At 42.8% G+C, this 14824-nt stretch overlaps 1 protein-coding gene across 3 annotated transcripts in view; it reads left to right on the forward strand.

Moving 5' to 3' along the window:
* Positions 1-14824, forward strand: part of LOC111249932 (uncharacterized) — a 390414-nt gene that overhangs the window by 358073 nt on the left and 17517 nt on the right. The gene's annotated exons all lie outside the window — the stretch shown is intronic.

Raw genomic sequence — 14824 nt, forward strand, 5'->3', positions numbered from 1 at the left:
CTATATATATATATATATATATATATATATATGAGTGGTTGCACATCTGGGCATATTTAGAAGCAAGAGGAGATCTTTGTGGAAAAGAGATGAAAACCAAAGAAGCCGAACATAATTGAAAAACAACTGAAAGCCGTTCAAAGTGAAAATAGCCGATGTAAAAGTGAAAACCCCTTGCCCTACGCTTCCAAGAGTTTATCACTAGTACCATTGCCTCTACCAGCAACTTAAAGGCAACGACCGTTCGGACCGCCTTCAAGACCTTTGAGACGACACATCGAGCAACTTTGGATTGAAGTTAGTCTCCAGGCGGCAAAAGAAACTGCTCATCGACCATAAACGTCTGGATTCTCTAAGACGATGAAGTGACCCCACGCCTATACATACTTACGCACCATGGCGATTTGAGAAACGCCCCAGTAACGAAGCGAAGAAGACTTCTTGCGCCTCGTAATCGAGAGAGAAAATGCAGGGAAGCAAGAAGGAGCGTGTGAAGCAATAGGCTTTGCAAAACGTCTCGAGAAAGGAAGAGAGAAATGATTCTTTTAAACCGGGAAAGGCAAACGGTTTTTGCCACCTTCCGAGAAGAAGCGGCGAGTTAAAAAAGGAATCATGAGCTTGGCGTGGCAGTCGGCAGCGATGTTGGTCGATGTCCTCCCGGGCGAGTATCTAGACGTATGGCGCACAAATGTGAACCTCACGAGTTTTTACGAGTGATGACAAACATTGCCTCAAGAGTGTTGCCTGAACAGAGGTAGACGACTGAGAGGAAAGCCTTGAAGGTGATTTTCGGTTAGTACAAGCTCTGTGTATTGTATTAATTATGCTTGTAAGTGCTGTATGTTTTAGTGTATGTTTCTGTGTGTCTCAACGTCGTTCTTCATTAGGAAAATGGTATATTAAATAAAGCGCGTTGCTAGCGTACCAGTCGTAGTCGTCTGCGTAAGAGATGACATAACAACGAATATCTTTTGCTTTTTTCCGGCTAAATGCTCTGCATAGCGTCACAAACGGCTCGGCAGGCCGCAAAAAGCGTAGCAGTATTCGAGAAAGGGGCTGTTCGCTAAAAAAAATGTGGGAAAATTTCACGTTTACTCCGAGGCTTCTGTGTAGCCCAGGTAGAAGGATCGGCTTGCCATGGCTTATGGCTTCGTTCAAGTTGCTTCCAAAACTCGCTCTATATCCCGAAAAAGTCTCAGTGGCACTGAACTCTCCTTTATATGATGTTTTCGTTAACTTTCCATTAGACCTTTTGCCTCTCTTTTTTCGCTGCAGTGTTGCTCTGGGTTCATGATATGATAAGTGGGTGTCGCTCCGTGACTAGAGCTTCTCCTAGAACTGTCGCTATTGCCGCCTGATAGCCTATAGTTCTCCACCAGTGTATTAAGCAGTGAACACGTAAAGCGAAACGCATGAAGAACGAACACAAGCGACTCCAAGCGCCATGCAGGACGAGGACATCTATGAGAGCCCCTATGAGAAAGAAGCATAGGCGTATGAAGGAGACCAGTTCATTGCAACATACAAACAGGGAAATTGTGCTCCGTATATAAAGAGCTGCTATACCCAGTTCCCAATGGAATAGAGAAGTGGAACCGGAGCGTTGTACCACACCAAGGGAGATACATACGAAGTAGGGAACGAGGGCAACAGGCAGAGAGCCAGAGGTCCCCCCGTGTGGCGGACTATGTGTCGCTTATGTCAAGAGTTTTCGTATAGCAAAAGGGCGACCATCAAACAGGAATTACGGAACGACGTAGTTCCAAACTTGTAGAATACAGGAGTTGCTCTGCGACGTGCTGGAACCTGCAGGGCCCACGACGGACAGGCACAGCATCCAACCAGTCTTCATGGTATCCATGTTCTATGTGACGGTACGAGATAGGAAAGCGCGTATCGCATGAACGCGTTGTGGGTCATTAGGGCATAAAGTTGGGAACGCTGCAGGGGGTCCCAGAAAGGGTTACGAAAAATATGAGGGAAAATATAGCGAGAGAGGATGGGTTGTCGATTTCCTCGGTGTCTACGTCGACGAAAGCAAGTCCTGTAGTGGTGCACTACTTGCTCTTACTCCGACTACTTTCCGAACAATAACTCCAACAATACGATGACCCCCTAATGCACCTACGAACAGTAGCTGCGTGCACGAATTGTATAGATGGCGTTGCCAACGGCCCCTGCGAAAACGACAGAATTATTACGCTCTTTCTAGTGATGGCCGCATAAATGAGGAATGCTATGGAGGGCACGAAAGGAGCAAATATAAAATGAAAAATCAACGAAGTCTTGAATTGTACAATGGATAGTAGACATGCGACGAAATACGGGCACAGAGTAATCATGAACGTCGATGAGATCTCGACATCGCATAGGCATAATGTGCCTTCCCATTATGTATATTCTTGTGTAAGATTAATTACTACACACTACTTGAACGTAATTACGTCGTTGATTTCTATTATGCTTAAAGCCTGTATACACTAGAAATTTTTCACAGATTTTTCCTGTTTCGTTTTGACCTTATTTGAGCCCTTAAATAGCACCGCTTTACTTCTTCAATGTATTAGTCTAACACAGTTTTCCGCATATCGACGTTATGCTCGAATCACCCAACAAGGGATTAATAAAGACGTTGTTTGTCTCGTGGATGGAAGGTTCGAAAGGTGAATTGGCCATGGGCTTCCAGATTTGACTACCAGTGACATACGATGTATCGATGAGTTTCACTCTTTAGGAAAGCACGAACGTCTTGGTAGGCGGGACTGTATAGGTAGACGCGCTTAAGGAAAAACGCCTAAACGAAAACAGTGCTAATATATGTGGTCCAAAAAAAAGGTTTCAGAAGAAGCAAAAACAAAAAAAAAAAAGAAAACCAATTAAAAACAAACGAAAAGTTCATTTTTCTCTCAAATCCAACGGAGATCTAAAACGCATATAATGAATGTGAGACTTTAGGATTGTATGCATTTACTGAGCAATGTTTCTTAAATCGTTTAATCGTTAGCAAAAAGTGGTAAGAGAATACGAATTTGCTGTGTAAATATCAAAGTATGAGAATTGCTTACTGCTGTTATAAATAAAGGAACTGAAAGGTACATCTTCTTGCAGTAGAAATAGAAGGGCGTCCCGGCGAGTGTGTAACGATGAGAACCTAATAAGATTCAATGGATACCTAATCACATTAAGCTTTAAACAAACTTTATGCTTGTCGTGTGATTGAACAGAAGGTTTCTCGGATACGTTACTGGCACATTGTCTACAGAAGGACAATAGTGTTGAAACCACAGATAAAAATGATCATTGTGTTTTTTTTTCAGAAATACTTCCAGTATATTCTGTAAAAATAAAATGAGTGGTTCGCTTCTGGCGTTCACTCGCGTGACACTTAGGCTCTGTTCCGCTAATGACATTGACAGTACGTCAGGGTAATGGTTCAAACCTCGAGTTTAGGTCGTTCCGCCCCATTTTGCCCCACACCAGTCTTGGACTGATCGGTAAGGGGACTTTGATATAAGCTTGGCCAGCTTCGACACAATACAGGCCGCGTTTGAAAAACGGGCAGAGAAATCGGTTCTCCGATTTAAAGACTTCCAATAGCGGACTCTGTAAGCTGACGTCAATCGTTTCCGGAGCCTTGTATCGGTTAGGAGCAGGACGATCATGTGTTTCGCGGGTAGTTGTGAGCCGTTGAGTCTAGAGATCAGAGTTTGGTTCGGATTAATGCTGCGCTAACAACAAGCAGAATGTTAGCCATTTTGACAGGCAATTGGCGTTGGTCGCGTTTGAGCAGGGTGCGCTCTGTTAATAAATTAATTACTGAATTCTATAGTATATACACAGTAGAGTGAAGGTTTCCTAGATAATTTGAGGAGAGGTTATATATATATCGTCTGTACAGGATGAAAGCGTCAAAAAAGGTTTTGCTCTGTCGTAGATATATAAATATTCTACCTAATACTATATGCTATGGCGTTATTTTCGTCATAGCTAGCGAGTACCTCATGCCATATCAACGGCAGGGTCAAATAGCGACCGGTCTGCTTAACATCGTATACAAACTCGATGTATATTCTCATATTGTATAGATGATCAATGAAATGGCTAGTGCCTACATATAACATAAACAGTGATATCCTATAAGTTCTGACACAGTCCACAGTCTTTCACTCTTTGTGAAGCTGCTCACATAGCGCAAGTGAGCTCCAGTAATATTCGATTGAGAACGAGCCCATCACGATAACTGGCGGTTGTAGGAGTCGTCTTAGAAGCCTTGTTATTGCTACAAAATCATCCTGTTTGTTCTCTGCCCTCGTCTTCCCCCCTACACGACGACACACTTGCCCATCAGGTTTATTCGACGTCTCTTGTTGCTTCCCAGAAGAGACCAGGTAGGGCTAGGGTAGGAATTAGCCCCAGAAATGAATTTAACTTTACCAAAAGCTGCATTACTTGCCAAATCTACACATTGAATGGTTTCACAGAAGAAAGCAAAACAAAAGCCGCTCATCAGCGGCAATAGCATAGATGCTGCACTTAGCTACAATCTGTTTGCTGAGTGCTACATGATGGATGTTAAGCGCATAGCGTATATAACTAATTTAGCTTAAACGACTCGACTTTTTGTTCGTTTTCCCTGAATGAATCGTTTCAGAGATCAGTCACAAAATGTCTCCCTTATCCGGTCAACGCTTGAGCGTTTTAACTTTCTGTTTATTAGCTGCTAGAATTAATATCGTTACCAATTTTCCCAAACGTTTGGTAACAAATAAAAATGCCAATCATCATTGTATATCTCATATTGGATTCACTGTTTCCGTCTTGAATTTGTAAGCTTTGCATTTAGTCTTAGTTTTAACTAACAAAACCCTTGTTCTCAAAATATCTAAGATTGCCAGACATATTTTAGTGTGACCCAATCATTGACACGAAGCAACAACGAAATGACTCAAATAAACCGGCAGATGCAACTAATTCCAGCGGCCAGAATTCATTAGTTGTACTATATTAAACGGTGGAAACAACTCCAGTCATAAAATGTCGACATAGCCATATTAGATAGTCCTGCCTGCTCTTCTTCCGTGACACTGTCGCAATATGTTAGAACATCGTAATATTAAGTTGTCAGATCTGCATCGAAGCGCACGATATGTCTTCGTATGCCGACCTAATATTCGCCTAACCCTTGAGGGTAAGGTAGGTGCACGAGATAAGGAAAGAGACTAAACGAAGTAACCTTTTAGAGAGAACTTAAATTTTGGTTCGCATTTACACGATTTTTCAATATTAGTTCTTAATAACGTTAAGTTTATCATAGCCATCGAACGCAGTTGTACATCGTGCGGCGAATCGCGAATGAATCACTTTAGGCTACAAACCTAACTAAGCACTTGTAATAAACATATTTTTCAAAAAAAAACAAATGTTATCAAATACTGTTTCTGGTTCTTGTGCACCACCCACTCATTTAAATCCAGCTAATGTTTCTCATACAAGCTAGCACACGGCTATAGTCTGCCATATTTTTCTGCTTATGTCCAACTATTAAACTTTATGCCCTTCTATGGCTGTATGATTAAACACAAAGATGTCATCACAGCCTCGTTCGTATTGTGACATGACGCCCTTTATCTGTTACCCCTTACGTGTCCCATAAAGCCCCTGTATTTTTAAACACAAACGCAGAATTCACTCTGTTAGCGTCCCTGGCAAGTCTCCTGGACGATTATCGACGCGGGCTGGTAGCCTCTTGTGCTGTTGCCATCGCTACCCAGTATCTCTAAGGTTCTACAGCGTCACTTCGATCCTTTAGGCCCGACGCTAGCGGTACTCATTCTCATCGAGCAAATTTCTTATAAGTATTTAGATACAGGGAGCGATGGACTTTTCGCTCGCTACCTGCCGCTCTCATTTTCTTGCCGACAAGTTCCTTGCGGCTTTTCGGAACTCGTCCGAAGCAAGCCAGCTAGAAAGCCGTTAGGATGTGGCCTATGACCATAATCCTCAATATGCAGGTTTTTTCAAGTGCTTTTTTACAATTCCTGACTCTTGCCAACCCCAAAAGGAGCACAGAAAAGCGGCCGAAAAATTCGGCACCGGTTTTTGGTTTCTCTACTAATCCGGGTTTTCTTTCTTCCTCTCAATAAAGGTAACGGACAGTGGGTACGATAGATCTGTTTTCAACAATGCTGCACTATATTAGCTATTGGACGGAATAATATTTACAGTTAAATGCTATAAAAGAGCGAAAATAAGGACCGATGGTGCGCGTTTTCTACTCACAGGTTCATACTTCGTACGGATGTCTACCTCGCCAATACTGTACTTAAGCTAGTATCGATTCCTTCGTCTATAGAAATACACGAAAGGTGTGAATTATATTATTTTCGAATTTACCCGCCCATAATGAAATTTTATAAAACAGAGGCTATTCTTTTGGTGTAGGCAACTAACGATAGGATCAATTCAATTAATTCTCTTTTCTGTACCAATTTTCCAGACGATATCTTATTGAAGGCACTACGAAATCCAGTGTTATTTCTTAGTTATTACCCGCTTTCCCAAACCGCTGTAATTTTTCAGTTTTTTATTGCCACAGGAATTTATAGGCGCAGCGTAATTAGGTTTTCCATGGAGCCTTTCTGTTTTTCTGCATCTCGAAAATATTTAACCATACCACGAATTTTTTCCTTTTGTTCAATGTTTTCTGTACCACTTTATCCTTTTTGCTTTACGAATATCTTTACGTGTCGGTAGAGTTATGATCCTAATTTGGTATTTCCGTTCCTGGCCATTACACTGGGATATACTGACAGATACAGACGCACACATCTACCGCGTACAAGTTCTCCTGCTTCCTTTCCGTTCGCGCCCTTGGTGCTGCGGTATTTGCCTATCGGTGTTCTAAGTCACAGTTCGCTCCCTTCTGTTTCGCCTTCCCGGGCCATCTTTTAACACAGTGGTACAGACCCAGTGTCGAAAAGCCTCCTACTGATCCATCCGCTTCCGCCAGCTGTTCGGTCGACACAGTTTGCCTGTTTCTCGAGGATCCTCCCGAACCCCACTTCACCACACAACCCACCGCTGCGTGGCAGTGAGCCTCTCGTGACGATCCCATTTGCACCCTTGCGATCTCGTTGCTTGCCTTGTCCTACTTTTATCGTTTGGCTTGGTGGGACCAGAAACCGGAAGATGGCACCGAAGGACAAGCAAGAAGAGAGGGTTTCTGCTCGCTGTTTTTCTTGCTAGCGAAGTGTCGACGCCAGCACCACTCGGGATAGTCGACAGGCTGGTCCCGTTCCCGGTTGTAAGATGGTCGTCTGAGGCCCCGGGGATTTGGTGCTGTTTGGATTCGTTCCTTTTCCCGTCGGCCAGTATTCAAACTGCTTATTTAGGCCCCCGTTATTTTCTTTTTGGTAAGCTTTGACGACAACTGTGGGGCGTTTATGAGAATGACATAGAAAGAAACAGGTAGAGAAATAAGAAGTAAGAAAATGCCTCAGACAAGTGAGATACAATCATAGGCCATCTGATATGACAACCAAAAAGGCCTCATGCACATTTTTCGTACCTTTTTTTTGCTTGGCACCGCACAATGTGTTAATTCTGTTTTTAAATAAACAATGATTTATTGATTGGGGTGCCGTTGATGGATAAAGCCGTCGCAGCAAAGCAGAGTAAAACTTGCATATTCACTGAGTTCATAGAAAAAAAACTATGATTGTTATAATAATGCTTCGGTAAGAGCAGAACGCTGTACTGTTTAACATTACGAACTATATACTAGCCAGTTCAGTACTACAAGAAATTACACCGCTATAATTTAATTTCGCAGAAAAGATAGCATGTGGATATATATTAAAACTTGGTAAATCGTGGAAAAAATCGTGTCGCCAATTTAAACACGGCTCTCGCATTGCCTTTTTGCACCCTGGTAGATAGTTTTCAATGAAAAAAAATTCCACCTATTTTTTTCGCTATTCTCGTATAAATATAATTCGGAAAGTCGGTCGTTAGCCCTTCCAAAACTAACAGAGTCTACCACTTGAACCAAGAATTTTCCTTTGATCCGACGTATGTGGTACCACTTCCTTACTACTTCATGTCTGCGATCGCTGCCGCTTTTCGACTCTCCTGTCTTCAGTACAAATGTACATTTGACGGTCCCAAACGATTGCATGCCGAAACAGACGCTTTTCTCACGACAATGGTAATAATGTCCTTTTTAGGACAAAGAAGTTATCTGGTCGTTAGGGCCGCCAGTTTCTTACGACCATTACGTCGGTCAACTGCAGAACGTTGACGGCAACATCATTCATGCTCAATATAGAATGTTTGCGAGACGGTCTTATAGTTTTGAACTGAATTGTTGATCAGAATATCTAGACGATTAAAGGACGAGTTGAAGCATTATAAAACGTAGGCAACTCGCGGCGAGAGAGGACTGATACAGGGAAAAAAGGAGACAAAAACTACGACCGTGAGCATCGCGATATCTGGAGGTTTGCTTTTCCTATGAGCACCACTTCTAAGCACTCCTCGCTCGACTGCGTTCCCACTGGTTCCATCTAACGTGGAAAACTCACTTTGACGTGTGGGCTGTTGCTGTACGGTATGTCTTATCCCCAGTTATTAGGGTACTATACTACTTATCAGATCTATTTTTTAACGAATTTATGTACTTCACTAAATCGAGGCTCGTTGAATGTTATCATGCGGTAATGTTTTTATTATATTTCAAATATTTTTAACAGGTATTTGTTATTCAAGAGTGCATCCAACATGAGCTGCATTTTGTGGCTGTCCATATAATAAACCAACTATATCACTTAGCATCACAATCTATAGGCTATTTAGATTGTTAATTATTGCTTATTACTGTCGTCTTTAAGTAAGTGTGCGAGCTGAAATACTTGAGAAAATATGGAAACTAATAGAGGTATGAAATTAAAGACGAAGACCTGAAAATTGCAAGAGAGAACAGGCGCTCTTCAACGTAACGTCAGATCATCACGGATCATCAACTCACATGCGGAGATCATAACGCCTAATTAGTCAGTACCAACGTATAGGGTATAACAACGGCATAACTACTTCGGCTTTCCGGAGTCCGTCGCCCGCTCTGCCCTTGCCCCTTTATTGCGGCTACAAGCACCGTTTTACCAATCGCTTCTTCATAACCACCCAAGGATTTCTCCCACAAGTCTTCTTCTCGGAGAAACAGATTGTCTTGCTTTCTTTTTCCCTCGTCCACTTTCACTATTCTTTGGGGCAACGGCTACCCGGTAATTGCCCCTGTTGAGTGGGCCAACAACAGACTGGACAACTCTTGTTTGATATCAACCTACAAAAATATCCTGGTTGAGTCAGTCAAGCAGCAATGGGTTATATACCTGAAGAGATCGGATGAGAGAAGCTATAGAAAGCGAGTGAAGCCCTTAGCCCTTCTGTAGGGTTGAAACTATCCAAGCTGTCTACAAACGGTCTGTTTAGGGTTTTACGTCCAGCACCACCGAATCACTCTATTAAATGCCTGATTTTTTACACCACGAGACAAACTGTAGGTCTGCGTCCGGATTGTTTGAACATAGACCAACCACGCGTCCTCAAAATTAGCAGGAGAACACGTTATCCATTAAGCTATCATGGCGCCTATCCAGACTCCCTGTCATATGCGCATTACTCCTAATCGTTTTTCCTAAGTAAGCCGCCAATGCTCCTCGCTAGCAGAGAGTACACGAATGGCCTTTTGTGCAGTGGGCCCTAGCGCCTTCAACAATCGGTTCGGCAAGAAGCTTTGGTATAGTAATTATGGACTTTCTTTTTTAATTCAGCCTTGTTCTTAGTTCGTCTTCTCCACCTCGAAAGTTTCCCCAGATACTTCTGATCCCAGTGGACGACCATGTTGTCCGATTCTTCTTTTTCTTGCTGCTACTCTGAGCCGTACAGGCAGTTCAGACTGTCTCTGGTAGCCGTAACCAATGTTGTTTGGTCCGTTGATGAGCACTTCTCGTTCAGGCCGCTACGACCTGTCTGCGACTGCTTGTCGACCATTCGAATTCTTCACCCTCTGCACCCGGAACTCAGGTGAAGGTGATCGGTGGTTGGGTTCGGTAAATATGAACTATTCGCCTCGTTTCGCGAACCGCTGCGTCCGCTAGCGACAAGAAGAAAGAACTTCAAAAGACTGAAGCGTCCCACGATGACCACGAAAGCCAGCCATGAAGTGAGGATAAAATATCGTTGGAAGAGGATGAACAGCGGTGTTTTATAAGATGATAAATTAAGTGAAAATAGAATAGTGCTTATCGATTGCTAACAAAACTCCATAGGCATTTTACAAACGACATTCGAGTTAATAAGCAGTGTCACAGACAAATATGATTGCTAACAAATTCAACCTATGGCATAACTACGCTCCAGTGCATATTTACTCCGAGTATAGCAGTAACGTTGTAGATATAAGTCGAACACGATATGTCTGCGCTCTTCGGAATGACTGGTCCAAAAAAGGATCAATGTAGTTTCGTTCATTGTATGGCATATACACTTCTAGTAAATGTTCCCGTACAGTATACAAACCTAACTTTATCTCATGCGAAATAATCCATTGCACTTAAAATTTCGATGATCATTTATTAACTGCCGAGCTGCTTTGTAGCGTTGCGAAACGTCATATCGGCAAATGGCCACAGCATACATTTATCTAGTCAGGATCATTCTCAAGCTAAGTATTCGTTCAGGAAGACTCAGGAAGACTTGTTCAGGAAGAAGAAGAGATTCCAGCGTAGCCTCCTTTCGAATCGATACCTTCGTTACCGGCCATGTTATTTCTGCTAAGCGGTTGCCCAGCAATTTCTGATCGAGTGTGTTAAGTTCTAACTTCAGGCTTCTTTTATGATCTTTTGTATCTCGTAGTTGCCGATGTCACTGTCGATTAATATCTTCGAATAGATTCTAGTTAGAGCCGTTTCCTCTATCGGATCACAAAAAATAAGACAAAACATTTTTCGAACGAGAAACGCCGTTTTGAAAAACAACGTGTTCGTCTAACGTAGCGTAACACTCAGGCGACCTTCAGGTATCGATACTTATTACGCTGTAAAACAACGACTCGTAAAATCATATTTACCCTACTGAGCTTACTAAGTACCTACTCAAACAAGTTAGACCGCGTGAAATCATATATAGACCCCCCCCCCTCTCCTCCGCGAAAAAAATTAATTCCAGGACGGTGACTGCAACGCTATTGTATTACGCGTCGATCCACGTGCTCGTACATGTACTTAATAGTATACAAAGGAGCGCACGATCTTCAGTCGTTTTTATAGACGATGATCCTACCACTACTGCAATGTTCCCGACCAATCCACGTTTTCATAAAATGGAAACTGCCGCAACCAGCCCTACGGACATGGCCTTAAGGCTACCTTATGGCCAGCAGTCGAATGTAGTACAAGCTACTAAACAAGGCCGTGCTCATCGTACCACTAAGGGTTTACCCCTCACCTTCACAAGGTCGTAACATCGCTAAAAGTAACATTACTTGTTGTTGAACTGATGCCTGTCTCAGCCGTGCCTCAGTAGGCGGTAGTGAAGGCCTTCAACTTCAAGAGTGCTGCATTGAAGACGCCATCCGAGACCAATAGTGCAGAGGCACCCAGTGAATACTCCAGTGCATGCGCCAGTGAACGCAGCTGAACGCGCCCTACTTGGTAGCCAACTTGTAGTAAGAAGAAGGCCGGGTTAGTTGCGAATCAACGGGAAATTCGAAAAGAGAAGGCCAGCTGCAAGTTACCGTTAGCTTCTCTGGGGGATATGGGTCAAAATGGGGCGGCAAGATGGGAATGGCTGGATAAGATGGATTGACGACCTATCGGTCATGGGCAGCTTGCCAGCAGCTTCTTCTCTTGTCTTTCTTGCTACATTTCATAAGGATGTTGAAAGAACAACGTTAGAAGTGCAGGCTGCACAAGAAATTTTGGAACATGGTCAAATCCGTGACCTGATTGAGAGATATCTTATACAGGAAGATGGTCTGCAAGCAAAAATTCTACCAAAGTCAAAATTGACAGAAAACGGAGTATGCATTTATTACTTTAATGACTTGACACTCACGTGTCTTCAAAAAAAAGATTCGGTTGTAGGGTTCGCGTACCACTTACTGTAATAAATCCATAGCGAATCTCAAGTATATGTAACAGTAGCAGTGTGAGGGCTTTCGCTTAACGTGGCACTTCGGGCACGAATGCATGTTGTATGGACAAACCGTTACGCTATTTCTCTTGCTTTTTTCTCTGACTGTTTTAGCGTTGAGAGGAAGCAATCGATTTTACAATCTATTGCAGAAAGTAACGTTTTTTCTATCTCAGAATTGCCCCCGTGTGTTGTACCTTTTTTAGGTCGACCTCAGCACCGACTTCGGAACTCTATTCGGAAGTTTAACGCTCATATGCACTCTGGTTCTTTGTTCACTATCGTACGGAGTCTAGGTAGCAGCCCTCCATTTTACGGGATCGAAAAGTCCAAAAATACCATTGTTGTATTGCAGGTAAGCCCGACTCTAGATTCTCTCCTGGCTGCAATCCAGTTGGTTCTTTTTCTCATTGTATTCTTCCTATGTTGGTCCCTCCTGGTCAAGCTCACGGCGAGGTAGCCCAAGGCCATAGGAGTGTCCTGGACATACCTAGTCCACGCCGTTTGGCCGGGAGCCAGAACCGAGTCAAATTACAAGCAACATACACGGGGTGCCTCCTGCCGATATACGGCCTGTCGGGCATTCCTTACAACCCATTGCACTGTATGCTACCAACTACCCAAATTGACAACGTTGCCACGCACGTACCTGCTGCTCCCAAATGGTGGCCAAGTGGATGGACTTAAAGATGATACTGCAGTGGTTAAGCACCACGAGATAGTAAAGCAGGATAAAACGTAGGCTTGAACTTTAAGCCCGGGTATTTGATAGGAATGGCCACTCAATTCCCTAAACATCGAGGGTTGCCATCTAGATTGTTTGGCCAGGAAGTGCGTCTTGGGAGAGCAAAGCACGTTGCTGCGTGCACATTATACCGCATGGGTTTGCGCGATAGTACCGAAAAGCCACTGGTCAACTAGCCAAGCAGACTTTTTTAGACATTGGTATCTTACGTACTATACTCAAAAAGTACTAAGATGACCAGTTCTCTAGCTGCTACAAGTCACTTGGATAGCTTTAGTTTAGATCTTATTGCTTATTTTACGGGGAAGCACGTAAGAGTCTAAATGCGTTTCTAGCATGGCAAAATAGACTCGATATTTGACAGCCTCAATATTGTACACTATAGAATTGCCAAGTAGGATTAATCAACAGTACAAAACAATATTTCTCTATTCTATATTTCGATATTGTGACGATTGTCGGAAGCTTGGGGGGTACATTTACGCCTTACATGTACGCCTCACTAGCTATTCTGCCTGATGGATCACTTCAAGCATAAGCACAAAAACAACCTTTGAGGTAGATTACGATACAAGCTTTTCATGTCTGCTGCCCAAAGACGTCGCAGCTTACCTACGTACTACTAGCCATGCTTTGATAACTTGATCAAAGGTAGCTGTTGTCGCGTCTATCGACACACTGTTTTTAGTTATTTGACGATAATGATATTTCTGACTGCAAAAGTTCTCTTTGAACAAGTTAATTCTTATGAACAAAATTATATACGCGTACATCAAAAAATGAATAAATAACATGGCATTACAGAATAACCTTCACATGTGCCTTTTGTGCTAAATGGTCATGACCAGCTTCATCAGCATAATGATTCGCAACCCCTGCTCTATTTTTACTTACATGATAGATTAAATCTCCTTTTTTACCTGATCGAAAACATAGTGTTGCTTCATAAGATCAAACTGCCAAGTCTTAGCACCGCACTATACATTCGAAATTCCCGTTAACAACACCCCATTATGGATGAGCACGCGACTCATAACCAGGGATTAAATAACTAACAGGAATTTCCTCGCGGTCAGCTTCCAGCCTGTTTCTTACAACTGCTTGCTGTTTGTACAACTGCTTGCATAAGTTGTTTAAACATAACGAAAAGTACAAGTAGTGAAAAACAAACAAACGAGATCAATCTTCGTTCATCAAAAATCGAATAGAGGTGGTACGATCGATGCCGTCGTAACCACACCAGATCCATGTAAGTTGTGTCTGATGTATATGGGGTATGAGGAAGGAACCAAGAACAGAATTCAATTTGTGTAGATCGCTCTGCACCCTTCGAAGTTTCCGCATCGTTGTGGCTCTATTTACCAGAGGCATTCTTTACGGTAGTGACACAGAAAGACTACCAACCGCTGAGTTATGTGAATGCCCTTTGGCCATCTCTTCTAGAAATTAAGAGCCAATTTTACTTTATAACTGATGTCAATCGACGATAATGATAGTAATCAAGAACGCTTTATCGGCTAGCCGTCTAATTTCTTGAATCACTTTACTCCAGCCACTACTGACCGTTTGGACATTGTGGGCATAGCTTTAGCGGACCTCTTGTCCACTTCTACTGAAAAGTCATCGTGTCCTGAAATCGCAACTCCCTTTGCGTTACTTTCTCTCCGTCCGATATAGTGCTCGTCCCTTCTGTTTCCGCTGTTACTGCTGCCAATCGTTCCTGGTGTCTGCTTTCCTTTCTCTAGGCGTATATCCCACATTTGTATTTCCTTTATTTCAGTTATCCAGGGTTATGGGCGTTGCTTTACGGGCAGACCGATCACTGACTGTAGATGACGGAACCGAGCTGCAATCAAAGCCAGTACGTCTAATATCCATCTGACATCG

The sequence above is a fragment of the Varroa destructor genome, unplaced genomic scaffold (assembly GCF_002443255.2).
Source record: "Varroa destructor unplaced genomic scaffold, Vdes_3.0 BEIS01000004.1, whole genome shotgun sequence".
Taxonomy (NCBI): domain Eukaryota; kingdom Metazoa; phylum Arthropoda; class Arachnida; order Mesostigmata; family Varroidae; genus Varroa; species Varroa destructor.